At 38.6% G+C, this 25654-nt stretch overlaps 1 protein-coding gene across 13 annotated transcripts in view; it reads left to right on the top strand.

Annotated features, from left to right (window-relative positions):
• Positions 1-25654, top strand: part of MBNL1 (muscleblind like splicing regulator 1) — a 188813-nt gene that overhangs the window by 87229 nt on the left and 75930 nt on the right. The window contains exon 2 of one of the 13 annotated variants that reach the window (XM_037141128.2): positions 1368-1929. The exons of the other annotated variants lie outside the window; for them this stretch is intronic. The gene's annotated coding sequence lies outside the window, so the exon portion shown is untranslated. The remainder of the gene's footprint in view (positions 1-1367; positions 1930-25654) is intronic. 13 annotated transcript variants of the gene reach the window in all.

Below are 25654 nucleotides of genomic sequence, written 5' to 3'. Positions count from 1 at the left end.
TTGACATTAAGAAACCCGCTTCCATTTGGTTTTGACCGCAGGGGTTCACTAAATGTTTTCTTCTGCAGACCTAGCATATTGACAAGATATGCTTTAAAAAGTTAAGCTTTAGTTTAAATCAACATCTAAACTTGGGCACTGTTTATTTGACGGAAGTATTTTTAGAAGGAAATTTGGATTCCTCATCCCCTTCCCTGCTAAAATCTCAATTCTCTCAAATTTTCAATACTAGCTGCCTGGGCAATACTGACTATTTTGTAGATTAAGGGTTATTTTATAAAAATGTCTGACTTAATGGACATAAATGAGTTTGCCCAAGCAAGAGCTACTTGTTCATTAAACTGTGCATGTAATAACATTATATACAACAAAACATGTATATTTATACATATTTACATATGTATGAATCAGGTGAAGGATGGAAACCAACGTTCTCCAACACAAGATTATTTGAGCTATTTGTCACCAAGTAAAGTAGATTATTTATTACTCTTTTTTAACTTGGGTTAAAAAAATATAAGTAAATACCTGAGGTAGTAGAGTTTCTTCTTATTTAATTCTAAAATAAGTACACAGTGTTGGTTAACTTGCTTCTGGTCTTGAAAAACTGCCAGTTCCTAAATGAGTCTGATTGTTTTTATTTTGATACATATTAGGGATTACTAAAGTTTTGTCAGAGTTTATATTTAGTCACTGATTTGATTTTTTCCAGCTCATTAAAAGCAAGATTGTCTTAGGGTCTGTCTCTTGTAGCTGTTTAGTATTTAATACTCGGTGGGCTCCTAAAATAAGGCTTTTGAGCAGATAGGGAACTGTGAAGAGTGGTTATGAGGCTGTAAGCATCTCTGTGGAAAATATAACATTACGAAGTCCCAGGTTTGGGAGAACCTAGTGAGCAGTGTCTGTGACGGGGCATTGGAAACCTACTACGTTAATCGCATTTCCCTTTCCGCCCCCTTTCCCCTTTTCACTGCCTCTCTGCTTTTCATCTCTGAACAGTCTTTGTCCACTTGCTGCTGCTTCTTCATCTCCTTCTCTTATCTCATTGAATTCCTTCAGTATCCCTCCTCTGCTCATGATAGAAAGTGATGTATTCGATGAAACATGTTGTACTTATTTTAAAAGCAGTTTTAATTCTTTTTCAATTTAACCTTCACTCCGTCTTATTTTCTCCTTTAATAACGGACAACTTTGCCTTTTAACCTCTGTTGCCTTGTAGCCTGTGACATTTTATATTTGTACATTTCCTTATCTTAATATTTAAGTGTTATAGTGGCAGGATTTAGGAATTTTATGAAACGGTAGATTTTTAACCTTGACTGCAGTAGGCATGTACTATAATGTGTCTTCCTTACTTTTCTTTCTAGAACTAGAGCTCCATTTCCCATCCACTGTGTTTTTGGCTGTCTTACGGGGATGCTAGAATGGCCTACCTCCATGTATTTTGTTGCATTTCGCCATCGCTTCTTGTGTTCTGTCGGGGAATTTGGGTGATTCTTTTCAAGCGCTACCTGAGCTCTGTGCTAGTTGTGCCCCTTCCCCCAGGGAAGTTGTCCCCTGCTGTGTGGCCCTGTCCCCACTTCCCTAGCCCTGCCCGTTGACAGAGCCTTGGGTTCCCTGATGGCTGCCTTTAAACCCTTGTGAGGGCCGGAATATTCCTCCCCCTGCTGCTACAATTGAGCCCAGTGCTGGGTACCACGTTGCCTTCTACACTTGCTTTCAGTTGTTAAGGCTTCCCAAGCTTTGGCTGTGGCACAGTGATCCTGCTGGCAAAACCCTGGAGCTTTCCCAGCCTCGACACTCAGTGGTAGCAGCAGGTGTTGGGATTTCTCCAAGCCCCTAAGACCCTGGGAGCAAGAGAATGGCCGTTTGACATAGACCTCAGGAATTTTCAAAGCATCACGAAACCTCTCCAGAAGATATGTAAAGGTAAGATTCTGATTTCTCTAGGAAGCTGTTTAGAAGCTAAACACATGGGTTTAATGTAGACTGAATAGCAATGGAATCTATGAAACATTTTGTTTCTCTTCCACAATCTACATGGTGTATCTAGAAAGAGAAATCTAATCGAGAATTAAAACAGTTAAAAATAAAACAGAAAAGATTTATTTTTCCAAAGCCTGTATTCTGTTTACCTGCTTGTTAATGTTTAAAACAAAAACTGTTAAATGATTATATCCTCAAATTCTTCCACCCAAATTTCTAAACCCATCATTAACTCAAAAGGCGTAAGAAGAACAGCTCAGATATTGATAGTGGTAGGGTGCATGGTTGTTCTTTGTCAAAAATTACTGCTTAGCATTCTAAATGTAGCAGTTCTCTCTCTTTTAGGGCTTTGCTTCCTGTTTCTTATTTTTTAACAGGGGATTATTCCCCTGCTCCTAGTTTTTTTTTGGGGGGGGGAAATGATTCCATATGGGTGTGAATAACCTGGATGGAGGATATATGTGGGGCCTTCGTGCGTGATGAGGGGTGGGAGAGAGATCAGGAGCATCTGAGAGTGAACAACACAATTGTTTCTTCAGCATTTTAGCTTTTGTGGCAATGCATATTTATTTATCACCCTGTGTTCTTCACCCTGCCTCCATTCATGGGCATGAATCTGTGAAATGATATTAAGGCACTTCCGCTAATGTGAGCTCTTCGGCAGCCTTTACTATCAAATCACGTCTTCTTTTCCCCCTCGTTTTCAATGGACTTAATCTCATAATTGATTCCTTATAGTTGGAATCAAGGCTATTAGCCGCTGTCACACTGAAGCTCTTTCACTTCAGTAACTGAAAATGCAGTGGCGGTTTTAAAGGCGAAAACGAAGGGTGTTTGTACTAATAGCTTTACAAACTGAAAAATGAGATTTATTCCTGGTAGTGCTTACTTGCCATGCTTGTTTTTAAAACTAAAACGTGTTCAACAACATTGTACTTGTACTTGGTAATACCTAATTTTTATTTCCTCTGGACAGAAAGTTTTTAAGTTTTTCTACTATAGTAAATTGGGTAATAGATTTCAAGTGTAAAACTGGAAAAGGGAAATTTTAATGCTTTCATTCTCAATATTGATAATGAGTTTGCAGTTTTTGAAAATGTATTGCACAGTCTTAAGTAGGAGTTTGCTTTGTTCTTAAGTGGGCCTATTAAGTGCTTTTTTCTCTCTTTTTTAAAAATTTATCTGAAATTCTTGTATTTTCCTGAGACAAGAGAGTAAATGGAATATATATGTATACACACATATATAATTTTAAATGATTTAATTAAATATTAAGATAAAGTGATAGATTGAACTTATGGACATTTATAAAATTACTTTAAAACTTTAAAATAACTTCAAAATATTTTTAATGGGACATAGTGAATTAGTGGTATTTACTGTATTTAATATTTTATCAATAAAGTAACTTCACAAAAGCAGGACACAATACAGTAATATTTAGAGTTTAGTGATTACTGTGGGGGCTTGTAGAAAAGGTATGTGATGTAAAACAATAGTGGTGCCGTAAAGGTCTTAGAAATAGAGGTCCAATAACTCAAAATATCTGAAGCCCAGGGCCAAGGCCAGGATCCCAGGCACTGAATCCTGATCCAGTGTCCAGGCCCATGCAGTGCTGTTTCCTGAAGTTGCAGTACGTTTGAGAGGTCACCTCACCAATGTCTGCAGAGTGATGAATGGATTGTAGGAACTGAAGAGATTTTCTTCAGCACCAAGTGTGTCTAAGCCTGGCTGACAAACACGGGCTTCTTGTGCATTGGAGCTTGGTTGAGGCCTTTTGAATTCCTTTTTAATGTCTGCCTCGTTTAGTGTGGATTGTATTACAGTGGGACTTTGAAAAGTACTGTTGAAAAACCATTAAAATATTTTCTTTTTGAAGGAACTATAGAACTTCTGGCATGCTGTTTATTTCCATTTATGATCCTGTAAATTGGGCCATTATGTGAAATATTCAATTGTTAGAATTGAAAAATTAGAACAATGTGCAAATTATAGGCAGTTTGTTTTCTGTTTGTGCAAATAAAAGCAGTTTATTTTCTTTTTCTAAGCTAAAATTTTTAATTGACTTCCACTGTTTCCAAACTTGAAAAATTCCTTTGCTTGCATCTTTAAAGATAGCTGTTTTTTTGTGACATCCTTAAAGTGGAATGAATGTACATTACATTTGCATGAAAACTTTTGCTGTATTTATTAATCAAATGCTTTCTGGTCACTGAGTTAAAAATATTACTTCAAACTCCATTGTTTCCTGACTTCACTGGATACCTACCATCATTTCCACAGGCCATGCTCAGGCTCCTTCTGTGCGGCTCCTTGGGAGATACAGTTGTAACCCAGCCATGATGTCCAAGATGGTCTCAAGGCCCAAAATGGACCTAAGAAAAAAGCTGTGTGCAAAATTAAGAATGTAAACTATGAATTCTTTTTTCAGGAAGTTTAATTTGAAAAATAGTTGGAGTATTTTTGGCATAGGAATTTATAACACTGATTTAAGAAAAAATATGAAGCACTTACTCGTGGAGAATCACGAAAGTCTTACCCTGTTTTTCAAAGTGAGGTCTCGACCCCATCTTTCTTGTCCCTGAGTGTCTGCCATCACTCAACATGGAAGACTCTTGCCTCAGAATTCCTAGTTACTCTTTGTCCCTTATTGGGGAGTGTGAGATCTGTCCTGGCCGGTGGGCTGTGAGCAAAATACTTTCAATAGATATTGAGAAATGTCAAATGTAAGCCCTTTATGATATCATAAATTCCCTTTGTTGTAACGAATAAACCCGAGTCACTGGTCTTGTTAGATGTGTCCAGGCAGGAAAGAGAGAGGAGAACAGACCTGCACCTGAGAGAAGGGACTCAGGATGAGCCCAGGTACTGACATTTGTGATCCATTAGAGGAGTTTTGCACTTCAAAAATAAAATATTCCTGTGGGTTATTTATTTTGTTATGTGGGAATAAAAGTCAGCTGGATCGGAATTAGTCAAAATTAAAGTTATCTCTGTAGTTAATAATAAGTTATTGATGACCTACCACCTCCAGTCCCATTATAATCATCATCTCATTTATTCTTCAAACAACATCCTGAGGTAGGTGGTGTTATTATTTTATGTTTAGCAAATGAAGAAACCGAAGCCCAGAGAAGTTAAATAACCTGCAGAGATGTCGTAGCTGGACACAAGGATTCGAACCCAGGATGTGGGGCTCAAGTGTCCATGCTCAGAGCCCCTTTCCAGCTGGAAGCACTGGAGTGAGTGCTCATTCCCAGATTCGGTCCTCACCCTGTCATGGCAGAGTGCCAGCCAGATGCATCTGCTTAAGCCTCTTCTGACTCAGTTTGGGCTACTGTTGTTCACTCACTGGCTGTTTGACCTTGGAAAGGTTATTGCTTATTACCGTCTCAGAGTAGTCCCATCTGCTCTAAAATATCAATAATATTATCTCTTGTGAGGGCTTTTATGAATATTTAATTTAATGTAATGAGTCGGTGTACGCCAAGCACTTAGCACAATGGCTAACATATAGAAAAGAGCCAATAAATTGTTGATGTTATTATGTCATTTCCCCAAGGTCACACAACTAGAAAGTGTTCGAGCCTGAATTCAGGCCCAAATCCGTGCGATTGGAAAACTTAAGTAAAACAGAAACGCATACACACATACACTCTTTCTGTGAGCAACAGCAATAACAGGAGCCACAAAGCAAAAGTCATGCTTTCTCTGGACTCGGACACTGCCTTCCATCCCCACCTGTACCATTTATGATGAATAAATCACAACATTGTGTATACTGATGAGAAAAGGAGTGTAGTTTAGTGGTTAAAGGAAAACTCTAGAGGTAAGGCTTCCAAGGATTGGAATTTCAGCCCTGTACAAACTGTGTGATGGGAAGCAAGAAGCGCAGGATACCTTGCAGGAAGGCATCGGTTGCCCTGCAGAAAGGTCAGGATGCCTGTGTCTCCCTCAGGGACACAGGCAGGGTTAAGGCAGATCCCGGGGGTGGACCAGGGAGCCAAATGTCCAGAATCTTTGTAGTGACTGGTTTGGGGACCTGGCAGAGTGGAAGCTGTCTGTGTAGCCTGATTAATGGGTGTATGAAAAAAGTATTTCAAATCATTTGAAAACTTTCAAGCAGAGAACATATTTCCAGAATTAAAGGCTACTGAGGTCCATTTACATTTGCTTTTTCATACAGTTATAAATAGTATGCCGGCATTAAAAACTCAACTTTGGTGCCAGAGACCTGAGGAAAATGAATCTGTAAATATGTCATTAATGTGTATACTTAAATGAAGAAGTTATCAAAAATATGGTTTTAAATATGTAGTATTGTAAAATTATAATTGGTAGTACAAGAATACAAAACTAAGAGCTTATGGGGATGATGTGGGAAGTCAGAGTAATTCTTAAAGCTGAAATATTTGTGGGGGATAATTGGTAAAATGTTGAGCTTTTTTCATTATAAATTTTGCACTCTTTTGATATATATTCCCCCAGATAACAAGATTAAAACATCTTTTAATCAAAGTCTATATTAAAAGCATAAAACATACTAAAAAGAACAAAGAAAATTAATTATGCCTAGTGTTAACTTCAACAGTTATGTTGATATTTAAATTGCCATAATGGTATTTTTTGGTATCTGATCAGGTGTTCTAATTACTCAGTGGGGTAGATTCAGGCCAGACACACCAGCTCCTCTCATGTAGTCCCAGGATGTGTGTGCTGGCACCTGAAAGTCAGTTGTTTAGAAAACTTCAACTAAGAGTTGGAATCAAACCAAATGTTTCCGTGAACATTTGTGTCTCCTTCATTTGAACAAGAACGTACGTCCCGGCAGAGCTTCTGTAATATTAAGATAGCACGGCTCTTTTCCGAGTATCTCAAGATCAAACTCCTAAATCCAGTGCTAAGTTATTACACGTGTTAAGAATTTGGCTTTGAAAAGCACACACTGATATGAAAGTAAACAAAAAATTGAGTCCAAGAATGGAAAAATTGTTGCTAACACGTATGCTTTATTTGGTATAGAAAAGTAGGCTTCTTCCATGCTTTTATTTTCCAGCGTGCTTGCAAACTCTTCCTCTCGGTGTGAATATACACACACGCACCCAGGTGGAAATGACTCACACGTGCAGGCTCACACATGCCTAGGGCAGGAAGTGCAAGGTACTGACTCCCTGCTGGTCTCTTTAATCATCTCTGCACCCCCAGGTTATGTGGGCATCCAGTATACTATTTGTGATTCGTAGGTAGAAACACCTGGCAGTACTTTTTCCTTTTTTTCCTTGTTTCTTCTTTCCTAATGCCTGCTTTTAATCTTGGCAACCCGTTCTGTGAGTTTTAATTAGGTACTAAGTTCGAGAAACTTGGAAGCACTGTGTACTAACTTAGAGAAGGTAAAAGCATCATAAAATCCTTTGCACATGGAATAACTTAGGTACCTGAGTACTGTTTTCTCTTCTCCCAGCCCTTGCTCTGGACCTGTGCTTGGCTGTTTAATCTGGTCTGCTTTACCCTTTTAAAAACATTCGAGGCAGTGGTACAAATGCAATCGGTGGGATCTCTCCTGTAGGAGAAGTTTGTCATTGGAAATAAAAGTGTCAACGCTGAGAAAAGAAATATTATAAACAACGTAAGTGGTGTGTGGTAATCATCAGCCTCTTGACTGCTTATCTGGCAGTCGTCCGTCAATGCAGGAATTTCTTAAAGAACCTTGCAATTTAAAAAGTTAAATTTGCCACATGGAACAAGCCAAACAAATGTTTTAAGAATACTGTTTTTATTTACACGGTCAGTTGTATCGTTAAACCACTGTCCATGTGTTTACCTGCGTGTGTGTTTATAATCGGCAGACACGAACTCTCACACCATCTCTAAGTAGAAATGCAAATACAGTAGTTTAGCTTTCCCATGCAGAGCACCGTCTCTGTAGCGAGTTGACATGGGCTCAAACCCCAGCTCCACTTCCTTATTGCTGTGTTTCCTCGGATAGGTTACTAGACTTCTCTCAGCCTCAGATATCTAATCTGTATCACGGGGATAATAAAAAAACCTCCAGGATTATTTTGTGAATTAAGTAAACTAATAAGCTTAAACCATGCAGAACAGTACCTTCCATGTCCTAGATTTTTGAGGTTATGATTTTTTTGCTGTTGTTTTTATTTTATGGCTAGTTTCTAATAGAAGGGGTTATTTTGCCTCCTGTCTTAGAAGATAGGGCTGATGGGAATCGACATTCTTATAAAAAGGTAAAACTGAGAGTCAGCGGGAGTTTCAGTCCTTTTTCCTTTCTGCTTGATCCCTCCACACCCACCCTCCCTACTCACCCCCCATAATTGTCAGCCTGCTCTCCATCTATGCATCTGTCTCTGTTTGGCTTGTTAGTTCACTTTGTTCATTAGATTCCACATATGAGTGATTTCATACGGTACTCATCTTTCTGTGACTTGCTCATTTTACTTAACATAATGCTCTCCAGGTCCATATCCATGCTGTCTCAAAGGGTAAAATTTTCAAAGTCCAGGATTAAGGGATTGAGCTTATACTTTCTTTTATGTAATTTTAGTTTCAGAACTGTATTGACATATTTGCAAACAAACATTTAATAAATTCTCATGTAACAAAGAGGTACCTAACTCTATTATATTAAGATTACCATACGGAAAAAGGTAATCTTAAAAAGGACATCTTAGCTCAGAGCAAAATTTGATTTCTAAGTTTATTATAGGACAAAACTTATTTTTAAGTATCTTTATTGTTTTGAAAAGTAACAGGCCAAGAGATAAAGTTCATTATTTTTGAAAAATGATTTGTTATTTCTTAAAATAACAGAACCTCAAAAGGAATTAAAATAACCCCTTAATTATTTTGTTATGATTTTCCATTTCAAAAGTATTTTAATTATGTTTGTCTCCAGATTTCATGTTAAAGTCTTCAGATGTTATGCTTAAGTCTTCAAATAGGCTATTTGCTACTTGTAACTCAAATATACTAATTTTTATGGAATCAGGTCAGTTTCTACTTAGGGTTCATAACGTTCTTGGTATTTTTGATGGCAGTCAGGATCTTTATAGCAGAGAAGAGTAAAAATCATGGACAGAGATGGCGACATCACTGAACTTTGACTCTGTAATGCAGTCTCTTGTGACAGGTCTCTGCTTAGTCACCATGTCACTACCTGTGTAGCCTGTGGCCTTGGCAGTGTAGCCTCCGTGGTACCCCCCGCCCCCAGACTGAATAAAATCCAGTGGAGATAGTTCACTGCACGGCCCCTTTTGTGGGGTCTACTTCATCTTGTTTATGAAGAGATGCATTTGTCTAAAAGGCAGTATAAATGCAAGTTTAACATTACACCATAAAAAGTAATTTTTTTCTCTGAAACTTGCCCACTAATGACACAATTGTATGTTGCTCTCGTGAGCACTAAAACTGAAAGTGTAATGATTGTTTTTACAATATAATTAGTAGGATGAATTTTAATCCTTTAGAAGAATAGCAGGGTGGGAGGAAAGAGTCCAAACTCTGTCTTTTCTTCAAGATAAGCCATAAATTGTAGAAACCAAGATCATCTTTAAAATTTATTCTGCAATTTTGAGACTGGTGTCTGTTGTCCAAAAGAGTTTAATAAACACTAGAAAAGACAGAATTCACTATGCCAACAAAGTATATTATTTCCTCAACAGCAAGATAAGTAAATACATGTTTATTGAATAAGTGAATATGTTCTGGTTAAAATCAATGAGTGAATGAGTAGTTGAATGGCTGGATACGCTTATTGGCAACACAGTCTACTTCCTGTGTATTATTTTAGGGAACAGTGCTTATTTTAGAGTACTCTAAAATTCATTGAAAAACATTCCTTATTTTCTCTTTTGGTAACAGTGATGAGGACTGTAGTGGGATGGGGACTGTGTAGGTTATAAGGTATTATTTATGTAGGTTGAATTATTTAATGTTTATGAAACTTTTGGAAATTATTAGATGAGAATACACAAATTGTAAGCAAAAGGGCAGTTAGTATTAGTCTAAAAATAAACAATGGTCCATGTAACTGCTTCCTAAATAAATAGAATATGGGTTTTCAATAGAAATGGATTAAGAAAAGTGCAGCGGTTTAGAAGAACTTAGTGTTTTTTAAATCCCTATTTTCATTTGGTTTTGATGGCAACTGTTATTTAAGGAACACCATGTACTACATATTTTTAACCATTTAGCCAGCAACAGCAACACCCAAAAGTATACTAGGCGTTTTGGCTGGTGACAGAAAGCATTGGACTTGACCCTATCCTAGCAGGTTTTTAACTATGGGAGGAAACGTTTGAAGAAACAGGTTAAATATCCATCTGAACATAAGGCTTGGAAGTCTTAGGATGTTATGGAAGCATCATAAACCTCACTGAGCCAGGGAACAGAAAGAGAAATAAACGGGTGGAAGTTGCCGAGAAAAGCCTCCGCCGGCAGGGAAGCAAGTTCTCATCAACATACGTTCCGTTCCGGCAATCATGCCCTCTCTCGGGACTCATTCCCCAGGAATGTATCCCTTGTGCTAAATAGAACTTGTGTAAACACACTCTGTAGACATTCGAAAATACTCGAACAACAGTTCTTCAGGGGTTACTATGTAATTATTTCTAGCTGTTGCAGTTATTTATCTTGGTACCAATTTATGGAGCTAGTTTTTGACTAGTGTTACCTACAGTGTCTTATTTCATAGCTTGAAAAAGTACATAAACAACATTTAAAAAAACACAAACATCGGTGGCTTTATTTAGTAAGTAGAACAACTGGAAACTTATTTCGTATTATTTTGTAAGTGAATAGCTGAATGTAACATATCCATGGCATGTTAAAAAAAGTGGAAACTTGGATTTCTGAATAAGCATCTTATCAAAACACTAGCTTTTGATTTTATCTTAGCTTTACTGTAGAAAGTTTTGTACTGTTTCTACAAAGCCTAGAGGAAATGACTAAACTAGAAAGCTGACTGTTATTTTGGACTAATCTTTTAGTCATCATAATAATAGGGAATTATTCAGTTCTTATTTTTCATAAGTAGTCCATCTTGAACAATAAAAATCACATAGCCCACTCACGGATATTTCAGGAAAATTAATGTGGTAGTTAAAAAGTGAGCACATAAATGTTTTGTGTAATGCTACTGTTCTGTCAGTCAACATTCTCAGTGTTAGGAAAGTTAGCTGGAAGTGGTGTGGAGGTGTGTTGTTTGGGTGATGAGGTATGGGGCATGGCCAGTGAAATATATGTGTGTTCTCTTTATATTGCCATCATATTAAACATATAAATATATGTACAACATGTACTAGTGATGAAAGTACGATATTGATGTGTTTTTACTTTTTAGGTAAAATGACCAGGGACCAGGTAACTGATTTGGTTGGGGATGGTGGAATTTACAGAAAAAGCGTGTGAAGGTCATTCACACGGAATGTGATAGGGTCGTATATTACAGGACAGGTCTGTGTTCCAGTCAGAAGGAGGGATACAAATGAGATCTTAGTGATTGCCAGATAATGAGCAGTCTGAGTGGAGAAAAGTCAGAGAACATGACAGAGAACATGCAGATTAATAAGTAGTAGAAAAGGAAGATGGTACATTGTCAAGAAAGACAAAAGAGAAGTAGGGTGGTTCCTGGTGCCAGTGGCCACAGAGAGGACGAGGAATGAGAAAAGGACACTCAGCCTGGAGAGTAACGTTTGAGAAAGCAATCTGAGTAGAACTGGGAGGCAGGAGGTAAAATCCCCTTGGCGAACCAGATTCCGAGACGAGTCACTAGTAAATTGGAAGGTAGGTAGTAGGACTCAAATCTAGACAACTCTGTAAAGAAATCCAGTAATAAAAAGACATGGATGGGCGCAGAAGAACTCAGCAGGAAAAGATTGTCGTAGAAGAGTGGAGGTTTATTCCACCCACGGAAACTTTATTCTAGTAAAGGAAGGCCCAGGAGTCATCAAAGAGGAAAAGAATGAAGACTCATGAAAGTAGGGATGGGGAGAGTACTGTGTCTCGGAGAAGTTGAAAAGAGGTCAAAAAGTGACTGGAGAGGTTGACCTTAGGCAGGCAGATGAAGCCAACCCTTCCTGGGAGGCAAGTGGAAGGAGAAGGTGCTCAGCCAGGGGGATTCCTCTCCGAGCACCACCTCCCCTGCCCCCACCTGCAGTTTCGCCTTGTTTGCTGTTGGTGGCTCACTGCCTTGTGTTCACACTCCTCTGTGTATTGATTTTTAAATCCTGCAGTTGTGCTTTGCTTTGCTTATGGTCCCATCTTGACTGTAAATTTTGCGAGGGCAGAGGACATGTTTTGCCCTCTGCTACACATTGCTTAACGAGCTCCCTTTTCATGCCATCCCCTAATGCATTTCACTAGCATCAAAAGCCCGTGCTATCAGGGGAAGGCCTTGTAGCCCAGCCTGTTCATGGGAGTACAGTATGGAAGGCTGATTAGCTACCCATGCGCACCTCAAAAGGTGTTTGTAAAACAAATCCTTAATTTCAGATCACTGGGAAAGGTTATGAAATCAGACTCTTGTTTTATCCTGGTTAAAAAGAAACTTAAGACATAACAAAACACAACTTAGACCTCAGGAGTAGATACTTCCAAACCCAGATAAAAATTGTAATCATAATTCATTGTGAAAAGTGGAAGCATTTCACTGAAAAGAAAATAATTACAAAAAGAAACATTTGTGCAGCAAATGTTTGCTAAATCCTGTGGTTTATACCACTGTCTCTGTCAGCCAAATAAAATCAGGTGATGTCTTTAACTTTTTGTCTGATCTCTACTCTAAACACAAATCCCTTGGTTAGAATAATAGTTATGTTTTCTGTTTCGTTCTTAGCAAAAGGAATTCTAAGCAAAAGCTAAAGTGAAAGGTTGTCTTAGCCTCTGATTTAGAAAACATAGTAAATATGTCTATTTATAGAAAATCTGTTAACTATTTGTTTTATGGTTGCTACTAATCCACTCTTTACTTTTTATATAAATGATCATCTTTGTGGCTCCATAGACACAAAATGATTATAGCTACTGTTTTCATGGCTTTAGACCCAATATTATATTGAAACTGAAATTTTATACCTGTTTAAATTTCTAAATGATGTAAAGCTATAAAGTTTATAATGTATGCCACTTGATTTTATTCCTCTTGAAACTATTTGGTTTTATTTCAATTAACAAACAAGTAGGGAAGGGAAAAATTGAGGGGCGAGACAAGATATTTAAATAAGTAAAATGTGGCAAATGATGGCTTTTCATATACTTATTTTTCATATTTTTATCACTATTATCCAAAAGCCATTTAAAACAGTGATTGATTGTGACTGCTGTGCAGTTGCCCAGACATCTTATTTTCTCCTGAAAGCGTCCAGGAAAGCATGAGAAGGTACTTTAATTTCATTGGAATTATAAATTGAAGCAGGACTTTTCCCTGGTCCACCCCCTTGAACAACTCTCAGTCTGGACTCTGCGCTCCAGCCTCCCTGGAGCTTTTTACACACATCTCACTGTCTCACACTTGTACTTCTCATCATTCTGCCTTCTCGTGAAAGCCTTCCCATTCTTGTTTTCTTAATTAATGACTACCTGTCCTTCCAGACTCAGTAGCAGTGACGGGTCCTCCTCCCAGCCTCCCTGGGTCTTTCCATTCCCCAGACTGTGGGAGACGGCCCCAGGGAACCCTACTACGGTGGTTTCTGTTATGATTGTTACCAAGGTTTCAGGCCTCTGGGGTGCAGCAGGGACTGGGAGCCTTAGCTGGGTACCTGTACTGGCTGGCACCATGGTGTACGTGCCCCCCTAGTATTGCTGGAGTGACGGCATGCACAAATAGCTGGGTGTTAAAATGATGCTCCTCAAGTTTTTGCTGCTAGAGAAATTTTTATCTGTTTTTCAGGCATAAATTTCTTATTATTTATTATTATTCCTCTAGCACGTGGAACTTATTTGGGTGCTCAAGACATGTTTATTGAGGGAAAGAATGAGCAAATAGCTAAGTGAAAGTATTAGAAAGAAAAGAATAGCACTCGATTCCTGCCCAAATGTCTGACAGGAAAACTGGCATCATGATTCGGTAGTGGGACATACGAGCCAGACTTCCTTTGTTTGCATACCAGGTCGACCTCATACTACAGCCTGGAACTTGGCAATGACATTACCTGTCCTACAGTGTGAAGGCAGGGTTTAAATGAGTTTGAGTGTGCAACCGCATGGGGCGGAGCCTATGTCCAGTTTAAGTTTGCTTTACACATTTAATGCCAAGGATTATGTGCTTAGAGTATAAATGGTTAAATTTTTGACTAAGCTAAGAATTAGAGAGTGACTATAATTTGATGTTGATTGATTAAAAGGAAGCAAAATATTTTGAACTTTGGCCTTTTGCATTCCTATGCATTTGATAATCCTGGAAACTGAGACAAAATTCACATTTTAGTTCTAGCATAAGATATTTGCACATGATTTAAGGTACCACGAAGTTTAAAAACAATGAAGTTGGATAAGATTGTAGAATTGACATTTTCCTTCAGATGTTATTTTCTTTCATTGTCAAATGAGCATTCTGTTAGAAAAATGCAGTCATTAATTAGTGAGCAGATGACAGGATACTGGTAGGTTCACTCTGTTATTAGGTGCAGTCCACAATTTAGACTAATATACTGACTATAAGTGTTCCCCTATTCTTTTAAAAAGTATGAATTTCAAAACCAATTTAATATGAAAATTTTCCACTAAATGTACTTTATTTCCAAGAATTGTTTAATCTGCTTCCAGCTGATTTCAATATTCAGATAAACTTAATCAAAAGCACAGAGTGAAGATGTAGCACGAGCTATCACACATTGCTGCCACGTGTTGGCTTGATGCCCCCCCCCAGGACACAAGGGAGTCACCATGGAGCATGTTCTTTAGCATAGAACCTGCTGCCCAGGTGAACTGATGACCAGTAATAGCAGGAGTGGCCATTGTGGCTCTGCAGCATACTGACTTCAGTACATACATACAAACACATGCAAGATTGCATCTGACCTCATTTCATGACCCTGTGTTTGTCATGGGGGGAAGCAGGAGTCCCGCAGTGGTGTGAAGTGGAGACTGTGCTTTCGTTTGAGTCCCATATCTAGAGCTCCAGTGCAGCAGCACAGCAGAGGTGGTGACAGTCACGAGGCAAGCGTCTGTTTTCCTGTGTTTCATTTTTTAAAACTGTCTTCCGATTCATTACAATGTGTGCTGAAGCAGCAGTCTACTGGCTTGTATTCTGTTACACTCAGATGCAGTTTTTATAGCCTCACACCGAAATAAACAAATATCCCAGCACGTGTTCTACATATAAAGACTGTCCAGAGAATTCGTTACTTTGTTCTCTTCTGAGATTGAGTAGAAACTTAGTGTCTTTCCCAGTTTTTATGCGTCAATAACAGCATTAAACTTTTATGAGTTAAGCATGTTACTCCTTTATAAAATATCTTGATCAGCATCTACTCCTTAAAAGAAACAACTGAACCCTAGAATGTAATATATATGGAGGCAAGAATACTACTTAGTAATGCAGGTTTGCCTAACAAAGGACCCCCTTAAAAAGTGTCCTGGTTTTAAATAATATACAGATATTTCTTCCCTTTTTTCTGTAATTCTTAAGAGTTGCATGTTTAGCTGTTAATGATATCTGTTCTGGGAGTAGAGTCCCTAAAAGGGCATATATCTACCTTGAAAATGGAAATTATGTGGAGTAAAATAATATTACCATATTTCTCAGGACATTAACTTTATGATAGTAATGACTTGTTTTAGTTTTTAAAATTATATCAGTATAATTATTTTCTCTATCCCAGAGGAGGTTTGTATATGTATGTGTGTATTGCATGTATGTGTCTGTGCATGTGTGTGTTCTTACAGTCCTCCAAATACATTTGAACTCAAAGTCATACATCTCCCCTGTGATGTTACCATGCTTAGAATCCCAAATGCAGTGAGTCCTATGGTGGAGGGACAGCCCGGGAATAAGACTGAGTTCTGTCTCCAAATTCACTGGTTACTATTGATGTGAGTTTTGGGCTCCCCTTCCCCGTCTTCTCAGCAGAGATCACACAGTCCTGAATTACAGAGGGTGCCCTGTCCCCACTAAGCTGCTGGGAGGACGTAATTGGGGAGGCTCTCAGGATTGGTCATGGTGGCGGGTGATCTCCTCTGTGGTCCGTGAAGGCCACAGGGGAAGGAGCTTGGCCAGTTGTCAGAAGCCCTGATTGTAGCCAAGACCACTGCCGTTCACTAGTTCCATGATCCTCACTTCACATCTCAAAGCTCACCTCTGAGTTATGATAGCAGGCATCTGCCTTGATGACATCCGATGACTGTTGTGCGGGTTTTAGAACATCGCAATGTGTAATGTAAACAAAGACAGTGGTGGGACTGTCTTTGGTCCTAGGTCCTGTCCCTGAGAGGCAGTCTTGAGCAGGAAGGCTGCCGGAGAGCAAAGGTGGGAGGGTTGCTTAGAGGTTCCTTTCCTTTCAGTCTTGTAATAACCAGGGTTCTGAGTGTGTGTGTTCTTTTTTTTCCGGGGCAGGGGGACAGAAGAAAGAATATGCAGAAAAGTGGCAGAGAAATTAAATCTCCCAAGGTGTTTCCCATTTTCCCACTTTATTCTTGTTTCTTTATGTTGCTTCTCCCACAGTATCTCCTGGTTGTGGACTGACATATGAATGAGCACTGTAACTGATCAGGAAAACTTCAGCCTCAAGGAGAAAACACGAAGTGAACAAAGCAGGGAGATACAAAGAGTCAGAGATAGGTTGGCCCATGTCTTGTATTGTCAGCTTGTCAGGATATGGATGGCGATAGAGGAATGAGAACTCACGTTGAGATTAGAACTGTGTGGCTGCCTAGGGCCCGTGGGACAGGAAACACTGGGGACGTTAACAGTGAAGATGGAGGTGTGAGGCTGTGTATGCTTGTGCATAAAGTAGGAAATGAGTGTTTTCGTGGGTGCTATTCAAGAAAAAATGGATTTGTTTGCTTTAGAATATTAAATTTCATACCGTGTCAGTGAGGACAGCTTCTGACATCCCATGAAGAGTCAAAATTTATATAAAGAATTACTAAAATTTAAAAAACAGACTGTGTTCAAGGAACTTAAAAATTATATACAAGTTTATTTACTACTTATAAATGTAATTTTATTTGATTCCTGATATTTTATTTAGAGATCCTCTCAACTTATTCATATTTAAGCATAGATGTATTGATGAAGGTAGTAAGTATAATGTTTAATTACTGCCTTCTTGAGAATTTGTATAGCCTGATTTATGAAAAAAAAAAGACGAATAAAGAGGAGAAAAGTAGAGTTGAAAATTACCTTTTGGGATTTAAGTGACTCATTAGAATAGAGAATCGAAAAGATGACAAAAGCTACTGAAAAAAAATGTATCTCATTCACTTTTAAATGTCTAAGTTGAATTACTTTTCCTCCTAAATAGGTATCTTTCCTTTGCTCATAGGAATGAAGAGAATGACTTGAGATTTCTAAGTGATGGCATTAAACTTTCCTCTTTCATTCATTCTAATAGAACATATTCTGCATCTTTTCTGATTATGGATGGCATAAGAAAGCCCTGGTTCAGCTGTCCTTCCCATCAAAGGAATACAGTGACCCATGTGGGTTGACTTCTGAATTATAAAAAAAATATCATCTGGTTTTTAAACTGATGCTGTATATAGAAAGATATCACTTGCTTACAAGTACCTTGACGGATATTGTGTCTTAGTTAATTTTCCCTGAAGGGAAAACAGCTTGACCCTTTAAAAATTACATTTAGTATTTATGAACAAAGACTAATTATGCCCCTGGAGAGTAAAGCCCTATATTCGCAGGATAACACAGTTTAAACTCGACCACCTGTTCTACCTTTGACATCATCTGCATGTATAAGCAAGAAATGGCTTTGCTTCCTTCTTGGTCGACCCTAGCAGGAACAATGCGTGTTTTGACCTAGCTGAGGGGGCAGGGCAGGCGACATCGAAAGTTCCAAATACTTGCTTTACCAGGAGAATCCGACCTGCGTTCTTGCTAAGAGATTGCTGAACAAATTTCAAAATTTCTCTCCGTGTCTCATGTACTTTTTAATTTAAAATACCATTCAGTCGAAATTTTCAGTTCATATTTATCATGAGATGTGTAGTTGATTTCTGATCGTCTGTGTTGTAAATGTTAAACAAACGGCTCTCTGGGAGAGAAAAAAAAAAGAATCGCCTTGATTTATTATGTCTGCTGGTTTCTGTGGTAGAAATACTAACAGCATGACTGCTTTCAAGCAACCAATGGGAGGTCCCTGAATGTGGAGGTGAGGACCGATGCATACAGTCGGCTGCTATCAGCCAGTGCAAGCCGGCTTCAGTGCGCTTCTGGAGGGTCCACATTACAGAACCCCAAAGTGCCCCTTCTAGGATTTGAGGGAGGCGTGAAGGGGAAGGTACCAGATGGTTCTAGACAGCCTCTCCCAGCACTCTTGAGCACTCGTGAGCACTAGTGAATGCAGCTGCTCCATATGAGCCTGGCCCCTTCTATTCCACAGATTCCTCGGTGATTCTTGGTGAATTAAAAAGCTGGAAGAGCGTTCAGACAGTTAGTAAATCATCCCTGTTTTACAATACCCACCTTTACTTCATCCGCAGTCATCAGACTCACGCTGTGAAGCTCAAAGAAGAAATAATACTGAAAGTATATTCCCAAAAGAGATTTGGAAAAATATATTCTTACTGCCTCTTGGAAATATTGGCCTTTTTCCTCCTTGTTCGGCTTCTCCCTGGATACCTGCCTGTCAAGTTTGCAGTAGATTCTTTGGGCTTTGTCATGACAACCAAGCACCTTGGCCAGCGTTCTCATGATTTCCAAATGTTTAATTATCTCTTATTCTTAATATGCTTATTCTGTCACTTTTTTTTTTAGGATGCTCACCCTACTACTTCTTGAATAAGCCCTTGTCTTGCACTTGTAATCGGATTAGAGTTCATTACTTCTCCTCTCCTCCAATATTTTCACATTTATTTGAAGCAAAGGCAGCACCCATGTTGTATCCTAGTATAACCAAACTGTAACGAGAGCCCTACACCCAAATCCTGGTGATTACAATAAGTGATAGCCCAAAATAGTGCACCCATCCAGTAATTATCTGTGGTAATATTAATACACACTAAACATTTTTTAAAGGATAGAATCTGGTACGATCCAGTGGCTTATTCCATGTAGGTCATTCACGCATCCTGGGGCCTCCTCCTCTTCCTTTTCCCCTCCCCCCATCCCTATCTATTCTTCAAGACATCTCAGGAATCTCCCTTTCTGCGAGGTCTTCTTTAATTAGCCTCCTCTGCTCCCAGACCTAATTACAGGCTCTGCACTGATTCTGCTTGGGGCTTCCTTAGCCATCAGTTGACCCTTCTTGGATATCTATTATAATTGATGGTATTTTCCTTCCAAAATTTTACTGAAGAAATTTCAAACCCAGCAGAATTACAATGCTGGTGTCATAAATACCCATAGGCCTTTTAAGCAGATTTGCCAAGTAGATCTGTGCTTCCACACACATTTCTTTTTCTGAATTTGTTCCTTTTATTAGGCAGCCTTCCCTAGCAAAAGAGCTTGCTGCCTGTGGATTAAGTATATTCAATCATTTTTGGAGGTTTACAACTTGATTTGTTCATCAAATATTTGTTAAACTAGCTACTATTCTAACAGACTCTGAAGCTGAACCTTGAAGGTTTCAATGAATAGATAGCTTGACTATAGAATCTGTATATAATTGAGGATGGTTGGATTACAAGGAGAGGATAAAATATTACCATTGTTAAGTGGGGAAAAGAACCTGGGAAAGTACCATCATTCATCCATTCATTGATTCAGGCTTTCAGTCACCATATTCATTGTCTGCTCTATACCAGGCACTGCCAGGAGCTCTTAGTGTTCACAGATGAGGCCTCTTACCTTTAACATTTCAGCTGTGCATGTGAGAGGGTCATCAGAGATTGCAGTGGAATATGCTAATTAATGGGGGTCCCCAGGGCACTATGGAAATAGGAGAGGAGAGCAGGCCAGGCCAGGCTTGCTGAGCAGTTTCAGTTGATGCTTGGGTAGTAATTTGAAAGATAAGGATAAGGAGTAAACTAGGCAAATAAAAAGAGAGAAAGCACATTTGAGACTGAAGCATCAGTATATTTCAAGTCAAAGAAGCATGGGGGAAATAAAGGGGGTATTCCAGGAACTGCTACCAGTTTGGCGTAACTGGAGTGGCAGTTGCCAAGGGGCATTTGTGAGAAAAGAAAACACTGGGGTTGCAACTAAGGCCCCACTGAGGAGGGACTTTCTACATTCAACTGAGAAGTTGACTCTGGCCCTGAAAACTATGGGAAACCATTGAATGATTCCTGTGGGCTAGTGATAAATAGCAGATTTGTGTTAAAGCAAACTTATCCTGGAAAGGATTGTAAAGAGGACAGATCTTAATATTTTGAATTTGGGCAAACTAAATGTTGCTCTAATAGGGGCTAACTGAAAGAATAAAAGTGATTCAATGGCAGGCTTAGGTAATTAGTGTGCATTTAATAAATTCATCAAATTATTGTTACCTCAACTAATATATCTTACCCCAAAACCAATTTTATTTTATTTCAGACATTTTCTCCTAGGATAACTGACATATAAAATTAAAAAAAAATACTGTATTGCTCACAGCAAGGAGTTAGTCCCTGCAGCTAATACTGCAGAGGAAGAGAGAGAGACAGACAGACAGACAGAGAGAAAGACAGAGAAGAGGGGACGGGCAGGAGGGGAGAAAAGAAAGACTCAAATTGAGAAGGAGAAGGAGCAGCTATAATTAGGCACTTAGTTCTTCAGGGTACTGGTTGTCATTTAAATTATTGTATTTCTTGCTGCACAACTCTGTTGGGAAAGTGAATAGGAATTAATCAATGAAAACATAACAGTGATTCTGGAGACTTTGTAATTGGTGCGGTGTTTTTGTTTATGGGCCCAGCTAGGCCTGATTGACTTGCAGATTGCAGCAGCTCAGACAAAGCGCCTGCGCTCACATTTCGGTGCCCTGGGCCCGGTGCTGAGGTGCTGGCAGGACCAGAGGGCTTCCGCCTGCGCCTGAGATAGCGTTAATGGGGTCACCAGTGCAGACAGTGCAAGTCTGTGATAGCGATTCCAGAAACTTACCTGGCTGTGTTCAAAATATCCAGTGTGTTGGTTTAAACTTCTGCAGACAAGCAAAAGTTAATGCCACAAATGCATAAATAAGCTTGATTTCTGAAGGCCATGTTATTAAATAGATTTTCATGTACACCAGGGTTTCTTATCTGCAGTATTAACATTTTAGACCTGATAAATATTTGTTGGGGGGGACCGTCCTGTGTATTGTGTATGGGATGCTTAGCAGCACCCCTGGCTTCTACCCACTGGAAGCTCCCCTTCAGCCTTTAGTTCTGACAACCAGACATGTCTCCAGATATTGCCACATGGCCCCCAGTGGGCAAACAAAAAAATAGTTAACCTTCTTATGGGTAGTTGCATTTATTTTTTTCTCAAATATATGTATCTATATTTATATAAATACAGACAAAGATGGAGATGTGTTTTGGCATGTCACTTGAGTGCTCAAATTCAGACAATATTTCATAGCATGAGTAAATCTGAACTCTCTGTGGGACTAATTTAATATATGTGAGATTTTTATATTTAAAAAATTAATGAACAGAGAAAGAACACTGAATTACAGAAAAGTATATCAAATAAAATAGACGAAACCCCTTAACAAATTATATATTTTTACATAATAATAGCAGAATTAAGATTAAAGCTGTAAGAAGGTAACCAAAAGATAGTGGGTCCTTTTTACTCATGGTTTACAATATGGGAATTATACATTATTTTAGAATTTCAATCTTATCTGCAAATTTAATATATTTCCACTTTGGAAATGTTATTACTAGTATCTGAAAATAGTATTGAGATATAAATTTAAATTTTTACGGGAATGTGTATGTATCTTACATACTGAAGCCTAATCTTTATTCTAAAATGTTAACCACTCAATGTTAAGTTTATAGACTGAGCCACAAGATACCATGGTAAAGGGTGTTGATGTAAGCATTTAGAAGGGACATACAACTATTATTACATTGAATAGAGGTATTGAAATATTTCTAGCTAAATTCATAGAAGATCAGTAAGTTTCCACAAGGAAGAGGATGAAGGTGGTAGATAACCAATCCAGTGAAATTGATTTGTCTCAGCCCAGCATTACACTATTTCTAGCACTTTTCCCACTGAGTTTTGACTGAGCGCTGACTACCTGTGAGGCATTGTGCTGCCATACTAGGAGCTTACATAATTTTATTTATTCTGTGAAATGGTCCACCGAGTCAAGTATTGATAGTTCTGTTTCAGAGATAAGAAAGCTAAGAATTAAGTGCTTAAATATAGGCCATATAGTGAGTCAGTATCAGAACCAGAGATTGAGCCTAAATGCTACAGTCCTTTCTTTACTAAATACATTCAGCAAGTACCTGCAGTGCACCAGGGACTTTGCAATGAAGAAAACATGGTACTTCTCAAATGTCAGTTCCTGCCCTAGTGCAGGTAACAGTCTTCATCAGATCATCCTCACATCTCCTTATTTTTCATACTTTGTCTCCATCATAACGAAGAATGAGATTTATCCATCGTGTAGCCGATGGACGCAGGGAACATCACCTGTGAGTTGATGCAGTAGCCATGTTCCATCAAAACCTTTCCATGAAGAAGATACCTGCCAGGTGAACTTTCTATTCCCACAATATGTTATAAAGTCGAGATGTCCTTATTCTTCATGTTCAACTCCCGGAATAGAGTTCCTTCTTTCTCCAATTCGATCCCTTCAGTTATGTGATGGATAGAGACTACAATATCATCTTTGTTTTGCAGTGCCTGCATCTTTTATATTAAAAATTCCTTAAGATGAGTGACATCTGTGTACAGTGTAGCTATAGTGTGACTTACAATAACTTTGTGTTTTTGTTATCTCAGCAAGAGATCACTTGCAAGGGGACAATGTGTCCTTTGTGATTTCTAGTGAAACACTGCGTGCTTTTCCATGTCTAGTATATGTGCAGCGTGGTGGAGGTCAGGGTGGACACATCCATTGCATGACTGCCATCACCCCGGAAACCCGCCACCAGTCAGAGCTGATGCGGAAATGGAAACCTGCCTGAGACCCTAAATGATATAGTAATCAGACATGTTCTCTGACTTGTAAAACAAAGGCTTCGACTACACTATATATTTATGGACCAAATTGAACCAGCAGTGAACAGATTTAATTTAAAAGTAAAAATGGGTCTTCAAACACATTTTATGTGGAACATGTTTATAACTTTAGACTCTTTTGCAAATCTAGTCCTGCCAATAGAATTGATCTTCTCATAAAATATTTTAAACTAGTAAGCTTCCAACCTGGGAAGAAAGTCAGTTGCGGTGAGGGAGATTATAGCAGAGAGTAGGTTTGTTATCAGGACAGTGAAAAGGGCTCCGATTTATTTTGTGACTTGTTCTGCCTTTTTTCTTCCTTCCTTCCTTCCTCCCCCCCCACCCTCTTTTTTCTTTTGGCCTAACCACTTTTGATGTGTCAGTGAATGTCCAGGGCAGTCCATGTGAGGACCTTGGTTGCAGATGTGCTGGGAGCTCCATGCGGAGAGGCTGCTTTACCTGAATCCTGAGCTGTCCTCCATCACTGTGAGCTCAGCCCTTTGTTACTGGCCTTTCCTTGGGGAACCTCTTCAGGTGACCCCAGTCACTGAATCTGCACACCACCAAACGCAGGGCGTTTGCAAGTGGCTTAGTTAGAGAGCATGGAACTATGTTAGAGTTTGAAATATATATAGGTTATATCTTTAGAAGATTTACCACCTGTAAACATATTTGGAGGTGAATTTCCTAAAGAGGAATCCAAAACTCACTTGTTCAGCAGTTTGTAAATTTTGAAAGTAAAATAGATACGCAGCCTAAACACAGTTTTTGACAATTTTTATAATTTTAGTTTCTTTTGTTACTTAGTTAGCTAAGTGAAAATATTGTGTGACTTAACTTTTCTCCTTAGCTTCCAGCAAACAGATAACATGGTTGAATGTACCATTCCCACATTGCTGCACTACAAGGCAAAACAGCTCATGTATCAATACTCCGCCAACCATTCTCCGTCTGAAGTCTTGCAGCCTGGCATTTGCAAATTGCGCTATCTCAAATTGGATGGATGTAATTGGGCCTTTAAGCACAGTTTATCTTCCCTAATAGAGAACTTGCTAAAAAAAAGATGCAATGGAAGTTAAGTTGGTGGTGTTAAGCAGTTGTTTTTTTACAAAAAATCTAGCTTCTGAAGATAGAGTTAAGGAGTGCTTGATTAATTCTACTTTGTCATAAGAACAGTTTGGGAACAACTGATAGAGCCTTGAGGTTAGTATAACAGAACGAAATTATTTTAAACACACAATTCTGTTCAACATCTTCCAAAAGGCTGAAAGTTTCTGCAGTTTTATTCCCCCACCCGGAATCCCAAGATAGTTTCTCATTTGGGATTGTCTCATTTGGGATTTTCTATTAGATTAAAAAAAGAAGATAGTTCTGTAATATATATATATGCATAAGAGTATGATTTATGTGTATGTATATGGGGTGAAGGGGGAGGTACATTTTTGGACTCAGAGATATAAGGAAATCTTTCAAAAGCATAAACAAAGCATTCTGCGTGGAGACAAAATGTCAAAGGATGCTGAATTTGCTGCAATCCAGGAGGTAGGCAAGACTGACAGTCCCTGAACCTTCATTGCTTTATCTACCAAATTAGGTGTTGATGTAACACTATTTCTAAATTCTGTTCTAAGATTCCACAGCTTGGGAACTGCAAAATGAAAACTGCATAAAAAAAGGAGCGTAGTCTCAGTGGTGACCCCAGTGGCGCTGAGAAGCTGTTAACTAGGCTTGTGATCCAAGCCAGGGGGATTGTTGCTGTTTGGATATCGAGTAACAACCTTTCAACCTTGGATTTAATTGTAATCAGAAATGTCTCATTTGGGTCTTAAAGACCAAAATATGTCTTATTTCAAGACATCATTTTTAGAGAAAGTGCGTGCTTTTTATCAGGTGTAATTTTTACCACTTGATTTTTATAGCGCTTAATTTTATTCCATTTCAATCCATTTTTTTTATTTTGCTGTGTGAGTCATCTTGCTGCACTCTGCAGAGTATAATGCAATATCCTCAGCACCTAATAAGCTGGCAGATACCATTTCCATTTGAATGTGGATGCTATGGAAAATTTAACTGAATTAAGCTATAATGCTTCACTTACTTTTAAGTGGTCCATGTTGGAAGATTAATGAAGGAATCTTTCAGTGTATTGTTCGGTTTTGAAAATGTAGCAATCCAGTGCTTTGAGAAGATAGGTTATGACAGGTGCAAGACTGAAATCTAAATACATAGGCAGAATGATAAAACAAATATCACAGCCAATTAGGAAGGTGAGCGAGTTTTTGAACATCCTAGTCATCCTTTGTTGTTTTATTATTCATTATGTAAATGAGGGACATCAAAATCATTGCTTGCTAATTAGTTATTAGGGATGGTGAATTAAGACAGATTTTC

Source organism: Artibeus jamaicensis, unplaced genomic scaffold, assembly GCF_021234435.1.
Source record: "Artibeus jamaicensis isolate MK-2021 breed Jamaican fruit bat unplaced genomic scaffold, CSHL_Jam_final scaffold_474, whole genome shotgun sequence".
Classification (NCBI taxonomy): Eukaryota; Metazoa; Chordata; class Mammalia; order Chiroptera; family Phyllostomidae; genus Artibeus; species Artibeus jamaicensis.
This window is presented reverse-complemented; position numbering and strand designations above follow the sequence as displayed.